General features: G+C 37.5%; 1 long non-coding RNA gene across 1 annotated transcript; it reads left to right on the forward strand.

Annotated features, from left to right (window-relative positions):
- Nucleotides 1-1,046: 1,046 nt before the first annotated feature.
- On the forward strand, nt 1,047-3,154 carry LOC130714157 (uncharacterized). Its single transcript, XR_009011181.1, has 2 exons — nt 1,047-1,511; nt 2,913-3,154. It is a non-coding gene; the product is annotated as an uncharacterized LOC130714157 (long non-coding RNA).
- Nucleotides 3,155-9,242: the final 6,088 nt, after the last annotated feature.

Consider the following 9,242-nt stretch of genomic DNA (forward strand, 5'->3'; position numbering starts at 1 on the left):
ACTTACATCTTTTCCTCTTCTCTATTCACTTCTATTAATAGCGAAGTTTGTAAGTTCTTGTTCATGAAACATCATAATTATAAAAAGTTCAGATTACAAAATTAGTTTATTTCTTTTATTTTATACTTCTACACTTAAGCTACTCCAAAAAATTTGATACTAGCACTCAAATTAAGTAACATGGATGCATCAAATTCAAATTTTATTTTCTAATATACAACAAGCCAAATTTTGGTTTTTAATGGTGAGCACTATAATTACTGGAATTCACAAATGAAGACCACCTCCTCTTCGCAAGATTTATGGGGCATGGTTGGAGAAGGATATGAAGAGCACCCACAACCAAAAATAACATAGTGGTATGATGTCAAATTCAAAGACAGCAAGGAGATTGTGAAGAAGAATGTTACAACATTGAGAATCGTTCATCAAGGACTAAGCAAAGTAATTTAACCTGGAATATTTGGCATAAAAAGCCAAAGAGGCACGGGAACCTTGAAGACATAATTTCAAGGATCATCAAAGGTGATTGCTAGCCCGTTGCATTATTTGTGGAGTTAATTTAACAATATCATAAGGCAAGAAGGTGGCTAAAAAATCAATCAAATTAAAAGTTGTGGAGAAGATGTATCTGAAAATAAAGTAGTTGAAAAGATACCATGGAGTATTTCTCAAAAATTTGAAAACATTGTCAAAAGATCTCTCAAAGCTCACTCAATATGAAACCATGGGTCCTTAGAAGCTCATTGTAAGGCCCTAAGTTCAATTTGGAACAATTTTATGAAAGTTTGAATAAAATTGAAGTTTTAGCTAATGTTTGATAACTGGCAGATTAGAACTGTCAACTTGTGTGAATTTTTAGAGGGTCTTAACGACTTCATTTGGGAAAACGTCCTTCATGAGAGTTGTAGCCCTTCAAATCTAGAAAATTCTCCAAGTGGTTTCGAGTCAATCCGATATCGGTAGCTTCAGATATCCCCGTTTTAGTGAGAAAAGGTCCAGCTGCCCAGACCTTACGAGCTCTAACTTAAAACTTTGGGCTTAAGCCTTGGTTAATGCGTTATTTGGGTCGGTTAGTGAACTTATGAGGTCATGATCAGGAGATTAAGAAGAGGCTAAGTGGGCCAAGTGACTTGGATGAGAAGGAAGGAGCTAGGGTTATGAAAATCCTAGCCCATTAGTGGTGATGCCGCAGCCTTGCAAAGGGAAAAGGGAGGAAGATTCTGACTTTTTTCTGAAGTAAAGAGTGATTAGTACCAATTAAACCCTTCCCCTTGCTCCTAAGAGGCCTCCACTCGTCACCCTTGCACCACCAGCAACCACCGCCCACCAAGGAGGAGGAGGAGACACGAGAAAGAGAGAAAAACCGCAAGGAAGGAGAGGAAACGCGAGAAGGAGAGGAAGCACGTGGAGGAAGGAGAATTTTGGACAGCAGAGGAAGCTCTTTCTATTCTTCACTTCTCTCCATCAAAATCCTGCTTCTTTTCATCTAAATTCATTCAAAACCCGAGGTAAGGGCTGGTTCTAGGAATGGGTAGGTTCTTTAGGGAATATGCCATGAATTGCCATGAGAAACAACTTGAGTTTTGGACTGTTTTTGCATGATTTCCTGTACATGCTTGCTTGCTGGAATTTTTCTCTTGAAAAGCCATGAATATGATCCTCAAACGTTGTTTATGATCTGAATCTATGATTTTATGCGAGTTGCCATGGTATTTGTTAAGTTTTGTGCTATTTTGCACTTGTTATAACATGATCCTTGCTAAATGTTTGGTTCTGAAATTTTGAGTGGATATTTTGGTTGTTGGGGGCTGTACCAAGATTGCCATGATCAAAGGGGAAGGAAGGAAAATTATTTTTGAAAACCATAGAGGCATGGGAGTTTCGCTGCCAGTTTCCTGTACTGGACAGCGGACTTCAGAGCCCCTTTTTACCTGTTTATGGTCATCAAATGAAAAAGTGATTAAAATGAAAGTTGTAGATTTTCGAAATATCTTTCCAGAAATATAAAAATCATAATTTTTGGTTTAGTAATGTGATCTGGGGGTCGTGTTTAGTAACTGTCACACCTGCTGTTTTTCCTGTTCCGGACAGTTAGCTTTAAGGCCTAATATCACCTAATTCTGGGACTCAAATGAACAAGTGTGTCACTAGAGAGTTGTAGATATTTAAAATATCTTTCTAGAAAGGTATCATACGTGATTTTTGGTTGAAAGATGCATTCTGTGGCTCTATTTTTGTGAAAGTTGTTTCTGCTGTCAATATGTTGAAGTTGCGATGATATATTATGTATGAGTGAATGTTCTTGCGTACCTTTACGTGAATTATATTTATTTTCTCAGTTAATGGTTCAAGGGTCGCTCACCTAGCCGTAATTCCCTTGTAACCCGTGAATGTTGTGTTGTGAAGGTTGTTGTATAAAGAGTATGATAAGACTCTAGGATTGACTTTAGAGACTTAACAAAGAGAAAAGTGTAATAAACTCGCTTGCAAGTAAATGTGAATAATTTGGACATAGGTCAGGTAGACTATGGTCCATGAGAACGATGGTACCTTGCACGCGAGGGAGTTATTTGGGTTGACTGCGGTCTCCCGTGAACCTTGTGGGCCGGTGTGGCTTCACGTGATTTGGTTGACTGCGGTCACCGTGAACTTTTGTGGATCATTGCGGCTCCACGTGATTTGGTTGACTGCGGTCACCGTGATAACCGTGCCTCTGCGGAAGCACGAAGATGGCCATGGAAGTTTTGGTGGGTTGTGTGAAGTGAGATTCCGTTAGTAACTGACTCCTTCCCATAAAAGACATATAATGTACTTATATTATATATGTTGTTGTTGATTTTGTCATTATCATTCTTTTTGTTGGACCTGACCCTGCTGGTTTGCTATGTGTTTATTTGGGGGGGGGGTAGATGGTCGTGAAGATAATGGCGATGACTCCTTCTTGGGAGTTGATGCTACGTGACGTGCAAATACCGGAGGACGACTACACTTCAGAGGAAGAGGCTAAGGAATAGGGTTTGGGTTGAGAGTCTTTTGTTTTCTGTTGGGGTTGAGAGTTTCCGAAGTGTTGGTATCGAACAATTTTATTGCTTAAATTCGAATGAACAAGTTTTGATGTAATCTTTATTTTCATTCAGGCCTTTGATTCGTACTCTTTACAGTTGGTTATTTAAAAAGTTTTACGATGTTGGTTACTTCCGCGTGTTTTTTGAAAGGTTATGTTTCAAGAGTTTTCGTAAAATGAAAGGTTTGTCATTAATTGAAGATTAATAAGTGAATCGACGAAAACTCTTTACGAAAATTGGTTAATTAGTTACTGTGTAACACTCGAGAAATCGGGGCGTTACACTCATAAATTGAGGTGAAAAAAAATATAACAACCCCCTTTGGAGTAGATTTTTCAAGCAAGGAAGATCTTCAAAATTTTCAAATCACAACAAGGAGGAAGAGGGGTTCCATTTTAGAGACATCCTTCCAATAGAGGTCGGGGTGGAAAAAATTTAAAAGCAATGGAAGAGTTAAAGGAAGAAGAATATGCATGGCAGCAAATACCTTATGGTAACAATAATCTTCCTTCTTTATCTATGATAAATCCAACCATGGACCCAAGATTGTCACTATAGATGCACTAGATAAAAAATTGCTAATCATTCTGATAGAGATTGGCATAAACTAGAATCATTTTCTCATCTCTATTCACTACAATTACTATAGAAGTTTTGAGTTCTGGTTCAAGAAACATCATAAAATAAAAAGTTCATATCACAAAAATAGTTTATTTCCTATATTTTCCCCCATGAAACTTTCGCTGCTCCAACATAACATCCGTTAATTCACTCTACTCTTCCTTTCTCATTCTTATGTCTACACTACGCGTATATCTACAATTCATTTTCCATTATTAATTATTTTCACGCTTTCAATCAAACAATGGAACAAGAAAGTAGCATAGAGAAGTGTAAAACCGAGATATGTTTAAGGACTAAAAGCTAGCAACTCACCATGTACATGTCAATGTGAAAGTTATTATCATGACATATAGCTGGAATTTCAGTGTGTGGTTTTCCTCTTTTTGGCGCACCCTGTGAACAACTTCTTTACATGTAAAATCAAGAGTTAATAAACATAAAATTGAAAACTGAGAAAAGAATCATTTCAAATCAAATCTAGTTTATAACATCGTACCTATTTCTAAATCCAAGAAGAGCATAGTACACAGATAGTAGTTATTCATTACAATTTACAAGATTGTATAAACTTATATATTAACTTGATATATATGAAGCATATCAAGTGAGGAAAATTTTTTATATGAAAGTGAGAAAGAACATTTTTAGCTTTTGAATTAATTGTAATGGTCGAGATTAGAAGACTCCTAAAAAAACCACGTGCCCGCTCCCTCATTTAATTTCCAAATCCTTAATTTCTTTGGTGTACCATGGCTTCTATTCACATTACCTTGGTTGCATCAGAGTCACGACTTTCCCTCTATCATGTGTTTTTGGCATCAAATTTTAACAATGTTAACTTTTCAAACTCACCCAAATATGAATTCCGAAATACATCTTCAGTCTTCATATTTTTTTTCTATTGGATGTGTATTTCCAAAGAGATAAATAACATTTAACTAAATTTTGTTTCCCTTTGGACCAAAAAAAAGGTTGAAGTAACTGGAAATACTCATGATCGTATCCCAACGAGAGATAACCTTCCAAAGAGGAATGTTATCACTAATGACGCAGATGCAATGTGTTCTTTCTGTTTGCAGGTTGAGGAATCAAGTTCACACCTGTTCTTTCAGTGCCCAGCTGTTGTCCGAATATGGTATGCGATATATGCTTGGAGACGGATATCTGTTGCTCCTCCGTCTACTGCAAGGGAGCATTTTTCACAATTTCCATTACTTGGCACATCCAGCTCACAGCAAGCAGGGGATTTAACAATCTGGATGGCTACTCTTTGATGCTTATGGCCAGTGGCGGAACCAGAAATTTTATGGAGCCTGAGCAAAGTTTACCCTAAACTTAACGACCCACATCTGACGTCTGATCCATGGTTTAAATTGCGGTTGTCGTCGCGGTTGCGGGCATTACGTTGTTACCGCGTGAATAGCCTGTTGTAGTGGTAAATATGTCTCATTCTCAATTAAACACTCAACCCAAACATATAGTTACAATCCATAGTTACCAGGTTCACCATATGCTCCGGTACATGGTACGCGGTAAGCGATTTGTAAAGATGTTGTACGAAGGGTATACAGAGTCGGTTTTATATATAATTTAACTTAAACTTAAATTTTACTTTAAAAATTTAAAGATGTTGTGCAATAGAGGAATGTTAGTGAGAGCAGTGGCGGATCCAAGACCTCGAGGTCAGGGGGTTCAAATTTTTCAAATGAACATATCGGTAAAAATATAATTAAAAACAACTTTAATATGTTTATACATGAGAAATTATACAAATCATAGTTGTGTAAATAGGTGGGTCTTTGATGCAATTAGGTGTAAAATTTAGTCTACTAGTATAATTTAAAATTTTCAGGGGGTTCAAAAATAAATTATATAGGAAATTAAGTGCAATTTTTTTTTTGTTCAGGGGGTTCAGTTGAACCCTCTCAATCCTACATAGGTCCGCCCCTGAGTGAGAGTTTTATCACATTACAAAATTATATATTATATACTTTTTTTTGAAACTATATATTATATACTTGAGATAAGAATGATGCAGATTTAGTAAAAGGTTAACGAGAGTTTAATCATTTAGTATTTTTATTGCATTTACTCATTTAGGCCTTTAGTATGCTAATCACTAGCTGTCCAAGACTACTTTTAAGGCTTGCACGTGTCTGGAGAGTAAACAATGAAGTAATAAATAATAGAAAAGATGAAAATATCTACTCTAGAATGTTCATCTCACATGCTCACCACACTACTATGTGGGAACATCATATCTAAACTAAGAGAGAAACAAAAAGTAGAGAAAGAAGATGAGGAAGAATGGAGAATGGGGAAGATGACGACGATATCTACAAGTTCTCGGTGGGGGGTTTTCACAGCTGTAGAAAAGAGGGCCTCTGGTCATGCATGAAAGAGGAGCGGGTGTGGGAGAAGTGGAGAATTGAGATTAGTGGGGTTGAGGGGAGGAAGATGAATTTGCTACAAGCAAAGAGGCTCACACAATCCCTTCCACTGCAAAGTGACAATTAGTGTGTCTTTAGCTTTCTTCCCCTACCATTTGGACAATTGAAGATAAAAAAAAAAGAGAAAAAGTTTGATGCACCGATGGTGTAAAGTTTTTTTACACCATCAACCAATCAGATTTCAAGGATGTGATAAAATCTCTCTTTTCATTTAATTTCTTTAATTGACATGTCACATCTTTGAAATCTGATTGGTTGACGGTGTAAAAAAACTTTACACCGTCGGTGCATCAAAATTAAACTAAAAAAAAATCACTGTCTTCATTTATTTTCTGCCCAGGTTGAACCTAGGGGTGAGCAGCGGTCGGTTTCGGGCTCATTTTGGCCCAACCGACCAAAACCGAGATGTCCATAACTTGGACCGCCACCGACCGTTGTTCATAGCGGTTTTGTCGGGTTCGGGCCATGTCGGGTGGCGGGTTTTGCGGGCGGTTTAGGCTGGTTTTAGCTTCACCAACATCAGATCAATGGAAAAAATTGAGAATAATTACTGAACATGAAAATACAAAGAAGGTGAACCAAAAACACAAAAAAGGAGAAGAGTTATTGATAAAATATCACAGAGAAGAAGATCCAAGAAAACAAGAAGAGTCCTTGCTCTCAGTCACCATCGGAGATAAAAAGCTTTCATCTTGCATGCAAAGTTTGTAGATCTCGCAAGTTGCAACAGAGGAAGATCCAAGACAAAGTCTCAGATTTTTGATGAATTGAATGACCTCTGATCTAAGATGAAGAGCAACCAAACCTCTAAATGAGCGGCAAGACTTTGAGAAGATGAAGAACTTCGTGAAGAGTAAAGCAATGGAAGAGAAGAAGGGGGCGGCAACGACGGCGGCACTTTGCTTCCTTCAGCCGCCTGTCTTTTTATTTTTGCTGCTAGGGTGAGTTTGAGAGAAAAGAGAGGGGTTAGAAAGGGGGTGAGTCTGATGTTGTGTGTATAATATAATATTTGTCATTAAAACACTAAAAAAATTATTCTAATATTTTATGTCTTAGGGCTCTGCATCATATTGCTAGTTGCTAGCATAGGGGATAGTAAAATATAATTAAACACTGACAAAGGTTGAATATGAGAGCTAGTTGCAGGAGAGCTAGCTAGCTTTTGAAGTTCAAAAGTAATCACACTGCCCAAAGTGAAGTCTAGTGTGTGAACTGTGAAGTAGCGTGAAGGTCACACCTTCATTTAAATATTATTCGGGTAGCTTCGGGTACCGAGCATAAAAAAACTGAGCCTGCACCCGCCCGGTTTAAGCCGTTACAAACTGTATTTTTTAACCCGTGGACCCGGTAACCCGCCCAAATCCGCCCGTTTCACTTTTGAGCTTACCGGGTAAGTCGGGTCCGGGTCGGTGGCGGGTTGGTGCTCACCCCTAGTTGAACCAACAATAAACCCATTTTTTCCCTCTGCAACCCAAATAAATAAAAAATTATTTTTTGCCACGGAGCCTGGGCAAGTGCCCAGGCAAGCCGGGCGCTAAATCCGCCCATGCTTATGGCTGACAAGGAATAGATACATTTTCAATGGGGTCACTATGGACTTAGAACAAATGGTGGAGAGGATTCAGCTTTTGATGTGGCAGTGGTTGAAGACCAAGATGAAAGACTTTAATTATTCTTGGTTTGAATGGTATTCCAATCCTGGTATGTGTTTACAATCGTTTTAAAGGTCTGGGGTGTTGATTGATGCGCGCGAGATTCTGTTATGGGTTGGTATTGGCACTATCACATGGTGCCATGGTGAAAATTTTGTCCTTTTGGTGGCTCATAATGCAGAGGCCGGTTCTGTAGGACAGTTGAAGGGTGGTCATATTGTGGTTTCCTGCCTTTGAAGAAGCACGTGTTCTGTCAGTTGTGGAATGGGCAAAGTTTGGCTCTCTTAGATGGTGAATACATTCCTGCCTAGTTTGATATTTGGGACCGGGGGTGGCTCTTAAGTTGGGTTTATTTGTCTTTTTGTAAATCTCCTTGGAAATTCTCTCTTGGCTTTATAAGATTGATACTCTTTTCTCTTGTCTAGGTTTTCCTAAGGGGGTTTTATCCTAGAAAAGTTTTAATGAGGCCTCTCTTATAAAGCCCATTTCCTTGGAGGTAAGGGATGGGGTAGATGTTGGCATTAGTAGTATTCTTTGTCTATGTACATTCTTTTCTTTTCTTTTTGGTTCCGATCCTTTATTCATCTTTCTTATTGTATTGGGTTGAAGTACCTCTTGTACTTCTCTTTAATATATTTCTTATTACCTATAAAAAAAAAACTGGAAATACTCAAATAAAACTAGACCAAAGCAACCTAAGCATGTGAAACGTAGCAATAGAAAACGAGGAGAGGAGGCACATGAGTATTTTTTAAGAGTCTTATAATCCTAACTGACAATTTTGATCCGAAGATTAAAAGTGATCTGATCCCTTCATATAATATATATATATATATATAATAATAATAATAATAATAATAATAATAATAATAATAATAATAATAATAATAATAATATTACGCAAGATATCGTCCATTAGGTAATATATTCTATCTTTAATCAAACAACATGTCATTCAATTTAAGCACACATATAATCATATGATTAGCAATCAATATTCAATAGCAAACAACCACGGACAAACCAATCAACAAATAAATCCAGGGTAAGCATTCTGACAAAACTCTTGGTATTTACCATGACGTAACTCATCCCCCTAACATGGTCATCCCGTGCAAACCACTAGAGATCACTTGTACTCGTCGTATTAAGCCTCATTTAAATTTTCTGAGAGTGGCATTGACTTCAAAAGTCTTTCCGAATGTGTCTCTAATTAAGTTTGTAAAGATCATTTGACTGAGTTGCCTATAGCCCCGGTTGGGACGTATGGTCATGTTCCTGCTATTAGAATTGTTGGTAGCTCACTCCCTTTTCGTTATGCACCGAAGCTATGAGTTATAGTAGCTATCAGTGAGGTTTTAGGACTCAGGGTCATATGCATATTTACATCCAAATGGTTGAGTTTAAATAAATTGAAATTTGGAATAAGGATGTGCCTTAATAATACT

This window comes from Lotus japonicus, chromosome 4, assembly GCF_012489685.1.
Source record: "Lotus japonicus ecotype B-129 chromosome 4, LjGifu_v1.2".
NCBI lineage: Eukaryota > Viridiplantae > Streptophyta > Magnoliopsida > Fabales > Fabaceae > Lotus > Lotus japonicus.